Genomic DNA, 12,071 nt, shown 5'->3' with positions numbered 1-12,071 from the left:
TGATCCCTGGCCTCGCTCAGTGGGTTAAGGTTCTGGTGTTGCAGTGAGCTGTGCTATAGGTTGAAGTTGCAGCTAGGAACTGGCATTGCTGTAGCTGTGGCGTAGGCTGTAGGCCGACAGCTGTAGCTTGGGTTTGACCTATAGCCTGGGAACTTACATTTGCTTTGGGTGTGGACCTAAAAAGCCAAAAAAAAAAAAAAAAAAAAAAAAGATCATCTAGCAAATGCTGCCTTGCCAGCAAACCCACCATTCTGTTTTCTGATTCCTCGTGGCTCTCTAATTTAATTTTGCTATAGAATTACTTTTTAGCACTTGAGCGAATTCCCAGTAATATGCCTGCTACCAAAGCACTCCCTTCCCCACAGGGTCTCTGCTTAGTTTCCCTGGGAAGTAGCTCTGAGGGTGTCTACCTCAGTCTTCCACTGAGTCAGAGTCTGGAACCCAGGCCCACAACTGGCCTCCTGGACTCAAAACGCACCTGATTTGGGATAGGGACTTAGCCTATGCAAAGGGGATAGGTAACTATTAAAATCAGTGGACTGCTTTCAAAAAACGGAAATATTGGAAGCTACCTTGTGGTGCCTCAGGTTAAGGATCTGGCATTGCTGCAGCTGTGGCACAGGCTGCAACTGGGGTGAGGATTTGATCCCTGGCCCAGAAACTTCTGCAGGCCCTGGGTACAGCCCCTCCAGCCCCCCTAAAAAATTGAGATTGTGTTTCAGGCTAAGCCTTGATGTGTTTGCTGCAATCAAGGCAAAAAGAAAATATTCCTCTGTACTACAGACTTAAAGTAGGCCTGACGGAATCTCTACGAGGAAATTATGTGACGTCCACAATGCGTTAGAGTATTTCACTTTCTTGTTCGTGGCTTCCACTCCCTCATCCTTTCACCAGAAACCAGTGAGGAGGGTCCCCCTAAACCTTGCCCCAGATAATTTCTATCATTTTTTAATTGAGGGGTAGGGTATAAAATATAGCAAAAAGGAGTTCCCATGGCACAGTGAATTAAGGATCCGGAATTGCTGCAGCCATGGTGTGGATCAAAGCTGTGGATTCATTCCCTGGACCAGGAATTTCCTTTTGGGGCGGCCAAAAAAGAAAAAAGCCAGTTAGAAAACCACATATCCAGAGTTCCCTCATGGCTTAACAGGTTGAGGATCCAGCATTATCACTGCTGTGGCTCTGGTTACAGCTTTGGCGTGGGTTCTATACCTGGTGCAGGAACTTGCTCATGCTGCGAGCCAGCAAAAGGAAAGAAAGAAAGAAGGAAGGAAGGAAAAAAAGAAAGAGAGAAAAGAAAGAAAGAGAGAGGGAAGGAGGAGGGAATCCGAATATCCAATATCCAATCCCTATTTCTTTAAAAGGAATTAATTATACACATATGCAAATATACATATAAACAAATAATATTAAAAAGTTTTCTCTGAGCTATAGGATTAGAAATTTTTCTTTTTATTGTGTTTTTCTTTATTCTTCCTTGTTGTCAATGAGTGTATGCTTTTTTAGGAATCCAGTTACTTTTGAAGAAAGGAAGAACAGAGAGAGATTCAAGACGTTTCCAAAAATGCCATGGTTTGCTGGGAGGAGGATGGATTTGTCACCTAGGCTAATCCTTTATCATCAACAGGGCCAGGCCTTCATCGCTAGAAAACAACGTTGAGGCAACTACTGGGGTAACTTAAGCAGCAGATAAAAAACACACTGCTGCTTACAGGAATTTAAGTTTTTAATTTTAATTATTTAAATATCAATGTGATGCTGTCATTCTTAACCCATACTTGATCCAGGCTGCCTGAGAGCATTCAAAACAAAGGAGTAAAAGAAGTATACGTCTTGGAGTTCCCGTTGTGGCTCAGTGGCTAACGAATCCGACTAGGAACCATGAGGTTGCAGGTTCGATCCCTGGCCTTGCTCAGTGGGTTAAGGATCCTGTGTTGCCATAAGCTGGGTCGCAGATGTGGCTCCGATCCTGCGTTGCCGTGGCTGTGGAGTAGGCCGGCGGCTACAGCTCCAATTCGACCCCTAGCCTGGGAACCTCCATATGCCACGGAAGCGGCCCAAGAAATGGCAAAAAGACAAAAAAAAAAAAAAAAAAAGTATACGTCTAGTGTCTGATACCCAAGAAGCTAGTAAATAATAGATACTGTTGTCTTTGTTATCAAATAAACATGAATTTGAAACCCCTGAAATACAAAATAAATATATTTCTTACTCTAGTTATTTTGTTTTTCCTACTCGATCCAAGTTCACAAAATGTATGTGGTGGCAAAGTCTTTTTCTTTCTTTCTTTTTTTTTTTTTTTAATTTGGATGGAGATCCAAATAAATCTATTCCCTGCGAAATAAAAGCCAACCTCAGTATTTACTGCTCTAAAAGTTTATTTGAGGAGTTCCTGTCATGGAGCAGGGGAAAGGAATCCAACTAGGAATCATGAGGTTGCGGGTTCGATCCCTGGCCTCCCTCAGAGTTTTAAGGATTCAGCGTTGCGGCTTGGATCTGGCGTGGCTGTGGCTGTGGCGTGGGCCTGTAGCTGCTGCTCCAATTTCACCTCTAGCCTGGGAACCTCCACATGCCCTGGGTGCAGCCCTAAAAAGACAAAAAAAGAAAAGAAAAAAAAAGTTTGTTTGACAGACACTACGCTCTTCCAGAGAAAAAAATGCCAATCTGTGCTGCTAAAAACTGGAGATCAAGGACTCCTCCCTCTCCCAGGCCAGTCTCTGGGTCAGCAGACCCATCCTTTGGGCTTAGCCAGCAGGTTGGCTATGCCTCCACAGTGCTACCCACTTACCCTATCAAGGTCACCGCCAATAATGTTTTTATGGTCAAGAATCATTTCTGGCATCCTCCTTGACCTCCCAAGAGCATATTACATCCTTTTTTGGTCCCTCCTCCTCTACCCACTTCCTTCACTTGGTTTCCAGGTGATCACTGCCTCCGATTTTTCTCCTCTCTGAATCCTTTATAGTTCCTCTTCTTCCTCCAATCTTTTATCCTCTGAGTTTTTATTTTGAAAGATTTCAAACCTATAGAAAAGTTAAAATATTACTACAATGAATAACCGCATAGATTTCTTCTATTCAACCAACCATTGGTCAACGATTACCACTTTGCCATGTTTGTTCTATTTCCATAAGTTCTCTTTGCTGAATTATTTGAAAATTCATACATCATGACTCTTTATCCCAAACACTTCCAACAAAACCACTCTCCTGTGGTCACATCTAGGAAAATTAACATTAATTCTGTTATCTCATCTAATAGCTATTCAAATTCAAATTCCTTCCTTTGTTCCCAAAATGTCTTTGGTAGCATCTTTTTTTGATCTAGTATCCAATCCAAGTTTGCAAAATGTATTTGGTGGCGAAATTCCTTTTTTTTTTTTTTCTTTTGGCTGCACCTCGGCATCAGGAAGGTCCCAGCCTAGGGGTCAAATTGGAGCTGTAGCTGCTGGCCTACCCCACAGCACAGCAACACCGGATCCAAGCTGCATCTGTGACCTACACCACAGCTCATGGCAATGCCAGATCCTTAACCCCTGAGCCAGGCCAGGGATCAACCGGTGTCCTCACTCGTCAGATGTGTTACCACTGAGCCAAGATGGGAACTCCTCTTTTTTCTTTTAATGTAGAACAACCCAGCACATTGCACCTTTTTTTTAGTGACACTGACTTTTTGGGGGGGCGGGGGTTGGTGTGTTTTTTGTTTTTTTTCCTGCAGCATTCAAGCCAGTTGGTTTGTGAATGTTTCCTGTTCTGAATTCCTGACCTTTTAACCTTTGGACTGCTGAGAATTTGGTTTTGGACGTCTTTTCTTTTCTATTTGCACTCATGCTCTTGGTGATTTCATCCAGGACTGTGGCTTTACATGGCATATATATGCCAACCATGCTCAAATATATTATTGAGGGCTTCAGAGACATCTCAAAGGTCGTAACTGAGCTGCTGGCCTTCTCCCCCAAACATGCCTTGACTGTTTCATTCCTCATTCTGTCGATGGCAATGCCGCCTTTCCATTGGCACACATTGAAAAAACTTAGAACCAGCCTTGACTCCTCACTGTATCTTTTTTTTTTTTTTTTTTTTTTTTTTTTTTTTGTCTTTCTGTCTTTTCTAGGGCTGCTCCCATAGCATGTGGAGGTTCCCAGGCTAGGGGTCGAATTGGAGCTGTAGCCGCCAGCCTACGCCAGAGCCACAGCACCTCGGGATCCGAGCCGCGTCTGCAACCTACACCACAGCTCACGGCAACGCAGGATCGTTAACCCACTGAGCAAGGCCAGGGATCAAACCCACAACCTCATGGTTCCTAGTCGGACTCGTCAACCACTGAGCCATGATGGGGAACTCCCTCCTCACTGCATCTTATATTCTACATCCAATTGTCTGGAAATCCTGTTCCCTCAACCTTCAGAATATGCTCAGAATCTGACCACTTTTCACCACCTTCCTTGCTGCCACCATGGTCCATTCTCATCATCTGTGGTTTAGGTGATGGCAGTTACCTCCGAACACATCTCGCTCCTCCCATTCCTGCTCTGCTACAACGAATACTGAACACAGAGACCAGGGAGGTTCTTTGCAACCTCAAGTCACATTGCGTCGCTCCTCTACTCAAAAACCTTCCAAAGTGCTCAGTGTCCTTCCAAAGTAAAAGCCAGAGTCTGCACTAACCCCGTGCCCCAGAGGCCCCTGCCCTGGCCAACCTCATCTCCTGCTGCTCCCCTCCTGCTCGCCCTCCCTCACACCGTCTAGATACTGATTTCAAACATACGAAGCAAGAGCCCATCTTAGGGCCTCTGCACTAGCTGTGCACACTCACTCCAGATTCACATGACTCGCCCCCTCACCTCCCTTGGGTCCTTGCTTAAATGTCATCTCCCAAAGAGGCCTATTCTAACCACCCTTAAAAAGGCAGTGGCCCACCCGTACACGGGCACATGCGCACACACACCACCACACTCCTGATCCTTTTACCTACTTCTTCACATCTGTTTTCTCCATGTTATATATCACCTTCTAAGCAATTTACTTATGTCCTATAAGTAAATCACCAACTTGCTTATGTGCTATCTTTGTGTGTATTTTCTCCACCCTTCCCCCAATATCATCTCTCTGAGGGCAGGGATCAAGGTGACCTGAGGTGATCTGAGCAAAGACACAAAGGAGCCAGGAAGGCATCCAGAAGAAGAGGACAAGTGGTGGGTAATAAATTGTGTAAATACGTCAGAAAAGTCCATGCAAAGTACAGTGCTTGGTAAGCACAGAGTGAGCACCAGCAATTGTAATATTCAGTCCAGCCCTTCGTTCGAGGGTGAAAAGGAAGGCTGAGAAATTTTTTTTTCTTTCTTTCTAAGGCTGCACCTGCAGCATATGCAAGTTCCCAGGCTAGGGGTCAAATTGGGGCTACAGCTGCCAGCCTACCCACAGCCACAGCAAACCCAGATCCTTAACCCACTGAGCGAGACCAGGGATCAAACCCAAATTTTTATAGACAGAAGTATATTTTTTTTGTTTGTTTGTTTGTTTTGTCTTTTTGCCATTTCTTGGGCTGCTCCCGCGGCACATGGAGGTTCCCAGCCTAGGGGTTGAATCGGAGCTACAGCGGCCAGCCTACACCACAGCCACAGCAACTCAGGATCAGAGCCGCATCTGCAACCTACACCACAGCTCACAGCAACGCTGGATCCTTAACCCACTGAGCAAGGCCAGGGATTGAACCCGAAACCTCATGGTTCCTAGTCGGATTCATTAACTACTGAGCCTCAACGGGAACTCCCAGTAGTAGGTTCTTAACCCGCTGAGCCACAACAGGAACTCTGCTGAGAATTTTAATGATATTTTTTTTCTTTTTAGGGCCGCAACCTAAGCATATGGAAGTTTCCAGGCTAAGGGTCTAATGGGAGCTCCAGCTGCCAACCTGCGCCACAGCCACAGCAATACCAGATCCAAGCCACATTTGCAACTACACTGCAGCTCACTGCAACACTGATCCTTAACCCACTGAGCAAGGTCAGGGATAGAACCCACATCCTCATGGATACTAGTCGGGTTCTTAACCCATGAGCCACAATGGGAACTCTGCTAAGAGTTCTAATGAAATTTTAAAAATTAAATCAGCCTTTATTAAAGGCTACTTGGCAGGGAGGCCCTGGATCAGGGGATAAACAGCAAAGGCTGAGGCCCCACAGACACCTAATCTTGCCTAGTAGTTCCCATCAGGAGTCTGGCTCTCCCAGGCTTAGCAGAAGTCCTGCTCCTTTGCTGCTAACAAGGTGCTCTCAGCCTCATTACTCAGTCTCTTTGGGCCTGTCTGTACAAACAAGGGAGGTGGGTGATAGAAACAGTGCCCAGTTTGGGAAATTAGTGACCAAATATTTGTTTTTGAGGCAGGGACCCTCCTGTGAATCAGGCAGAAAAGGATTACTCTTAGGACTGGCAGCTTCATTCTCTGCAATAACATGGTTTGACATTCGTGTCTTGTAATATGCATTATTTTGCCACCTCCCTTCCTGTCTCTGTTCCCAGGCCCCCAGGGCAATCAAATGGAGATGCAAAGTCAAACTTCGAAAAGTTGGACATTTAACAGTCTTCCTGATGGATCAGAGTCAAACAGTTTATATCCTTTTTTAGAATCCCCTCTTCTCCAGCTTCTCCAAATTACCAGGACCTGAGAAAGAAAAATGTATCACCAGCTTCTCTTGGGGGTAAACTTGTTTCCCACCCATCCTCCACTCTACTCCAAATAAGCTCAGGATCCTGTGGCTACAGATCCACCCCAACCCTGCTCCAAGTGGGCAGGGCAGCCCATGGCATCCGGGCCCTGGAGAAAAGCAGATGACAGCAGGGATCCCTGCCAGAGGGAGAGGGATGAAGGGCTCTGTGGGCACATTGAGAGCCTTCTGGGCATACTCTCCTGCAAAAAGTGGACCTGCTCAAAACACCAGCCCTTCCCTAGGTCGGCTTTTAAATGAGACATACTACCCTCTAATGCATCTACCCAGCGTCAGACTGTCTGGGGGACGAGGTGGAAAGGGAAAATGCACTGGGTTATCAAGATAATTTATCTACGTTGCACCAAATATCCACAGGCTGGCTGTGCCTGTGTGCCGTCTTCATCCAGGCGGCTGCCCCTCAGCTGCTGCATGTGTGAGGAGAGTGTACCCACTGGGGAAAGGGTAATGGACTGTGTTCCCATAGCTACCCCGGCGCAGGGGCCCACGTGCCCTTCTCCCTGGGTTTTGGGGGAAAGTCTCCCAAAATTTCCCGAAGGAAAGATCTCAGAAGAATTTCTACTTTAGCATCCATCCAGGGTTAAGAAGCATGGAAATCTGTGACTACCTTACAAATTGAATTCCTTATATGCAAGGCATCCATTATGAATGGGTGCCTGCCCAGGGCTGTGAATCTGGTTATTTACACAGGAGAACACAAACTATGAGTGTCTCAGCACTCGGTGATTCTGTATAGAGGCTAGACATTAGAGTGATGGCATGGTACTTCATTCATATTTTCATTCAGGCAGGAGGAACCTGGGATCTGGGATGGATGGTATTTAACTATAGGCTCACTTCGCAATTATTTCCTTCTAGTCTAATCCTCACCTGCCATACCTTAGTAGGTTTCTAGTTTTCCTAAAGGTTGTGCTTTAAATGCCTGGTTAATTAAACTCACAAAACATCTCATTTATTTGCATGATACAATTTTTTTAAATTATAAAGTCACATTTGGAAGCTAAGATTGGTGATGGTAGGCAAGAGAAGACCCCTGGATGTTGCGTTCTGGAGAAATAATTGGGCAACTTGCAATTGTATTGAAGAAATAGGAGTTCCTGTTGTGGCTCAATGAGTTAAGAACCTGATATAGTGTCCATGAGGGTGCAGGTCTGATCCCTGGCCTCTCTTGGTGGGTTAAGGATTTGGCGTTGCTATGGCTGGGGCCTCAGCTGCAGCTCCGATTTGAGCTAGCCTAGGTTGAATTTTTAGGCAGGTGTAGCCCTAAAAAGTAAAATAATAATAATAAATTTTTAAAATGATATTTGGTTAAGATGAACTTTCTGTAGAAGGATTCCACTTAGAATGTTTTCCAATTTGGACACCCCACATTCATCCACTCGGTTAAGAGGTAGTACTTGTGTGTGCTGAGGTGTTGACATCTTTTACATTTGCAAGGAATAACAATAATGAGAGCAGAGTAACATTTAGAGCAAATTTGCAAGTTGGTGACCTCTTAAGGAAGGTGTGTGTACCTTGGAGCCATGAACTCCAAAAGCTCTGAGCGCCAGATCTGTCCTTGTGGCCTCAGGAGGCGAATGTCTATAAACAAGTTACTCAACCTGCGACCCTCAACACACCATGCCTAGTCCCTGGGGTTGAGATGCTGACGTCTGTCCTTCTTATCTCAAAGGGACATCAGTGAGATCATGGATGCCCAAGCTGAGCAAGACACCAGATACTAAAAACAGCCCAGAGAGGGTCTGTCTGACCCCCAGGGTCAGGCAGTCTGTGTGAAACTCCTCTCAGGGGCTCTGGGGCTCCGAGGGATGCACTTGACCACGTCCCAGGCTTTGGGGAGCTCAGAGGGCTCCGCAAGATCGCCAGCTGCGGGCGTACTAACAGAACAGCGCCGGTCTTGCAGTGTGGAGGGACCAAGATGCAGCCGAGCGCACGTCTGGGGCACATCTGCTGCTCCTGGGCTACTGGGCTTCAAGTTACCCGAACGCGAACCCAAGGGGACTGCGACTGAGACTCGTCACCCCGTCGCACAGCAAGGAAGCCTGAGCAGTGTTTATTCGACCTGGGTCTCCGTAGCCACCCCCCACCCCCCATCCACCCCCCCACACACGCTGCCGACGGGGCCGAGTTTATTTTTCCAGGGGTGGAGACTCGCTCCCGCGGCTTGGTGGCCCGGCGCTATCAGGCGTCGGGGCGGCCGGGCGCTGGAATGTTAATTGAAATGGAGCTGGGAGCTCGGCTCAGATAAGAGTCTCCAGCATCACCCCTGCCCCGCCCCCGCCTGTGGCTCCTGAATCCCAGCCTGAGCCTCACAGACGGGGATGACCCGGGCGGGGAGGAGTCCCAGGCCGTCCCCTGGGCCTCCAGATGGTAGTCTTTTTTGTTTGAGAGGTGTGGCGGGCTCTCGGGACAGGCACAGGGTGCCAAGCGCGCCAGGATAGGGTGTCCAGCCACTCCCCCCACCTCCATGTGGACTGGCGGCCAGACTAAACTGTACCTGAAAGCCGGAAAGGGGGTAATGGGGCTGGGGGAGATGATGCAGAGAAATTGAGAAGCTGGCTGTTTTTTAAACAATAAATCTCTCCACTCCACCTATGCTCCTTCACAAACCCTGAGATTTTTCCGCAGATTTTTCAGAGGTTTGCAGAGAGCGCCTCTGAAAGTCATTCTCAGGCAAACTGTTAAATGATCCCAAAATAGCCATTTGGGAAAAGATAGTATTAGATCCTCAACTCACACCATATACTGGAATGCACTCCAAATAAATTTTAAAACGAACAACGAAAATGTACAAATACTAGAAGAAAATATGGGTGATGAACCTTGGTATAGGAAGAGTTTTTCTCACGAGGACACAAATCTAGAGATAATAAAAGAAAAGATCAGTACACATGACTACATTTTAAAATGCATGACAAAAAGCACCAGAAAAGAAGTTAAAAGACGACTGACAAACAGGAGAAAAATTTTGTAACATAGAGCACAGATAGCCAAAGTCACTAATGTATTTAGAAAACTTAAAATATGATAGAAAATGGGGAGAAAATAGAACTTAAATGTGTGTGTATTTATGTATATATACTCATGTGTTTTTAAAGTTGTATATATTTATACATGTATATGCATAGATACACACATGCACGTATTCCTTAAACATATAAAAAGATATTCCATTTCATTCATAGAGAAATGCAAATTAAAACAACAGTGAGCAAAAAAGAAAAAAATAACACAAGAAAAAAACACTGTGGACCATTTCTCACCTATTAGATTGGTGACAACTAAACAGTATAATCGAGTCTTTCGACCAGGACACTTCAGGAAAGGCAGGGGCTCTCATATATTGCTGGTGGAATGCAAGCCTGTGCAACCATTCTGGAGGGGAATTTGGCAAACCGAAATAAATTATATATGCATTTACTCCTAACCCTAAATCCCACTTCTAGGACTCTGCTCTGAAGATGCTCTAGCAGTATAAAACTGCATTAGCAACATCATCCATTATGACATTGCTTGTAATTGCAAAGTACAGGGAAAACCTGAGTGCTAGTTCAATGCAGTTGGATAAACAATGGTACAGCCATACTATGAAGTACTAGGCAACTGAGAAAAAGAGTAAGAAAGGTCTCTTTGAACCAATAGGGTGTGATTTCCAGGATATACTGTTAAGTCAAAAAGACAAATCGGGAAAGAGTATTTATTAAAATAAATTGTTACTGGGAGCAGCTCTCATTCTGGGGAGGGGCTTGTGCCAGTGAGAGGGTTTAAGTATGTGACTGCAGGTGTGCCTGCCTTGTGGCAGCATAAAAAAAGCATGCCCCGGTGATCAATCCGTTCATTAAATATAATAATAAGATCCACATCATAGATTTTGATGATGAGAACGTCTTTATAAATGGAAATGTTTTCCTTCATCAAGTAGGTGAAATCAGACACATTAAAGCCATTCCACAATAAAGGTCCAGCTTTCTTCTCTCTTCCTGGACTGGATACTCCTGGAGGATTCTGGGATGTGTGCTATTAATCTTTGTGTCCTGAGTGTTTGCAAAGTAGGGTGACCATATGTCCTGGTTTCCTTGGGACAGCTGTGGTTTATGCCTGCATCCCATCCAGTGACTACTTCCTTTCTCTTTAAAGTGTCCTGCTTCAGATGATAGATTGTCATGGTTACCTTCCCCATATATGATGAGCACTGAGAAAATTCTACTGAATTGAATGGAATAATTTGGAAAATATTGGAGTAATACCTCAATGACATTGAAAAAGTCAGAGTGAATTTTTCTTAGAAACAAATGTACAAGGAAGTACTGAGCCAAGAAAGGAACAGAAGAAAAGATTATAACTAAGCAACTGCATTAATCTTTGTCTGTGTATTTTAAAGGAAAGAGCACCATATTGAAAATGTGACATGAAAAGGAGACATATGTGACTCAAAACCGGTTTGTTAATCTTTCTTTGTCTTGAGTTCTTCCTTTGTAAACTAGAAAGAATAGCTGCTTTACACACCTCACAGAGTTATTGTGAGAATCTGTGAGTTGAGATATAAATTTGGATAACAAATCAAAAATAAAATTATCCATAAAATAATCCAATTATTTTTGCCAAATTTTTCCCAGTTTTTTTTTTCTTTCAAATCTTTCTTTCTACTCTTGAGGGAATTAAAGTGGGTCAGCAGAGGTGAGGGAGACGGCTTTATGTTTGTAACACAGGAATATAGCAGAAAGAAAACTAGCAACAGTAGTGAGAAAACTGGATCCGAATTTTCTTCTGGTGGCTGTGTGGTTTTGGACCACCTGTGTTCTTTATCTGCAAAATTAAGATATTTAGGCTAAAATAAAACATGAGAAGCCATCATTTTAAAGAAAAAAAATGAGAAAATTCAATGAGTTGTTTGCAAAGGGTTTACTTTAAAAGTATAATTAGCTGCTCTGTTAAAAAAAAAGGTCATGAAGATCTACGCTGTCCTGAATCCTGGGAGATCTCAGTGTCCTGAGTACACTGTACACATGGATAGCTTATTCTGAGCAAAGGAGAGGAAGGTAGAAAGTGCGTGGAGATCATCGTTGCAGCTGTGACATCCTGTGTTATAAAGCAGCCGCCATCCACTGGGACCAATGAGAAGCAATAATACCAACACAAAAATCCTAATAAATGTCACTGCTTTGTACCAACAAGAAAGAGTACCCATATTATGCTATCTTGTCAGCTAAGGAAGAAGGAGAAATAGGAACTATACACGTGTAGCTGCTCATTTGTGCAACACACACACAGAGATGAAGAAGAAAAAAAAAAAACTGATGAGATTGGGAGTGTATACACAAACCAGGAAAGGCAGAAGAACAGG

This window comes from Sus scrofa, chromosome 14 (assembly GCF_054392235.1).
Source record: "Sus scrofa isolate SSC_HxYL_T2T_F1_AM1 chromosome 14, Sscrofa_HxYL_maternal_Yorkshire_Landrace_v2.0, whole genome shotgun sequence".
NCBI lineage: Eukaryota > Metazoa > Chordata > Mammalia > Artiodactyla > Suidae > Sus > Sus scrofa.
This window is presented reverse-complemented; position numbering follows the sequence as displayed.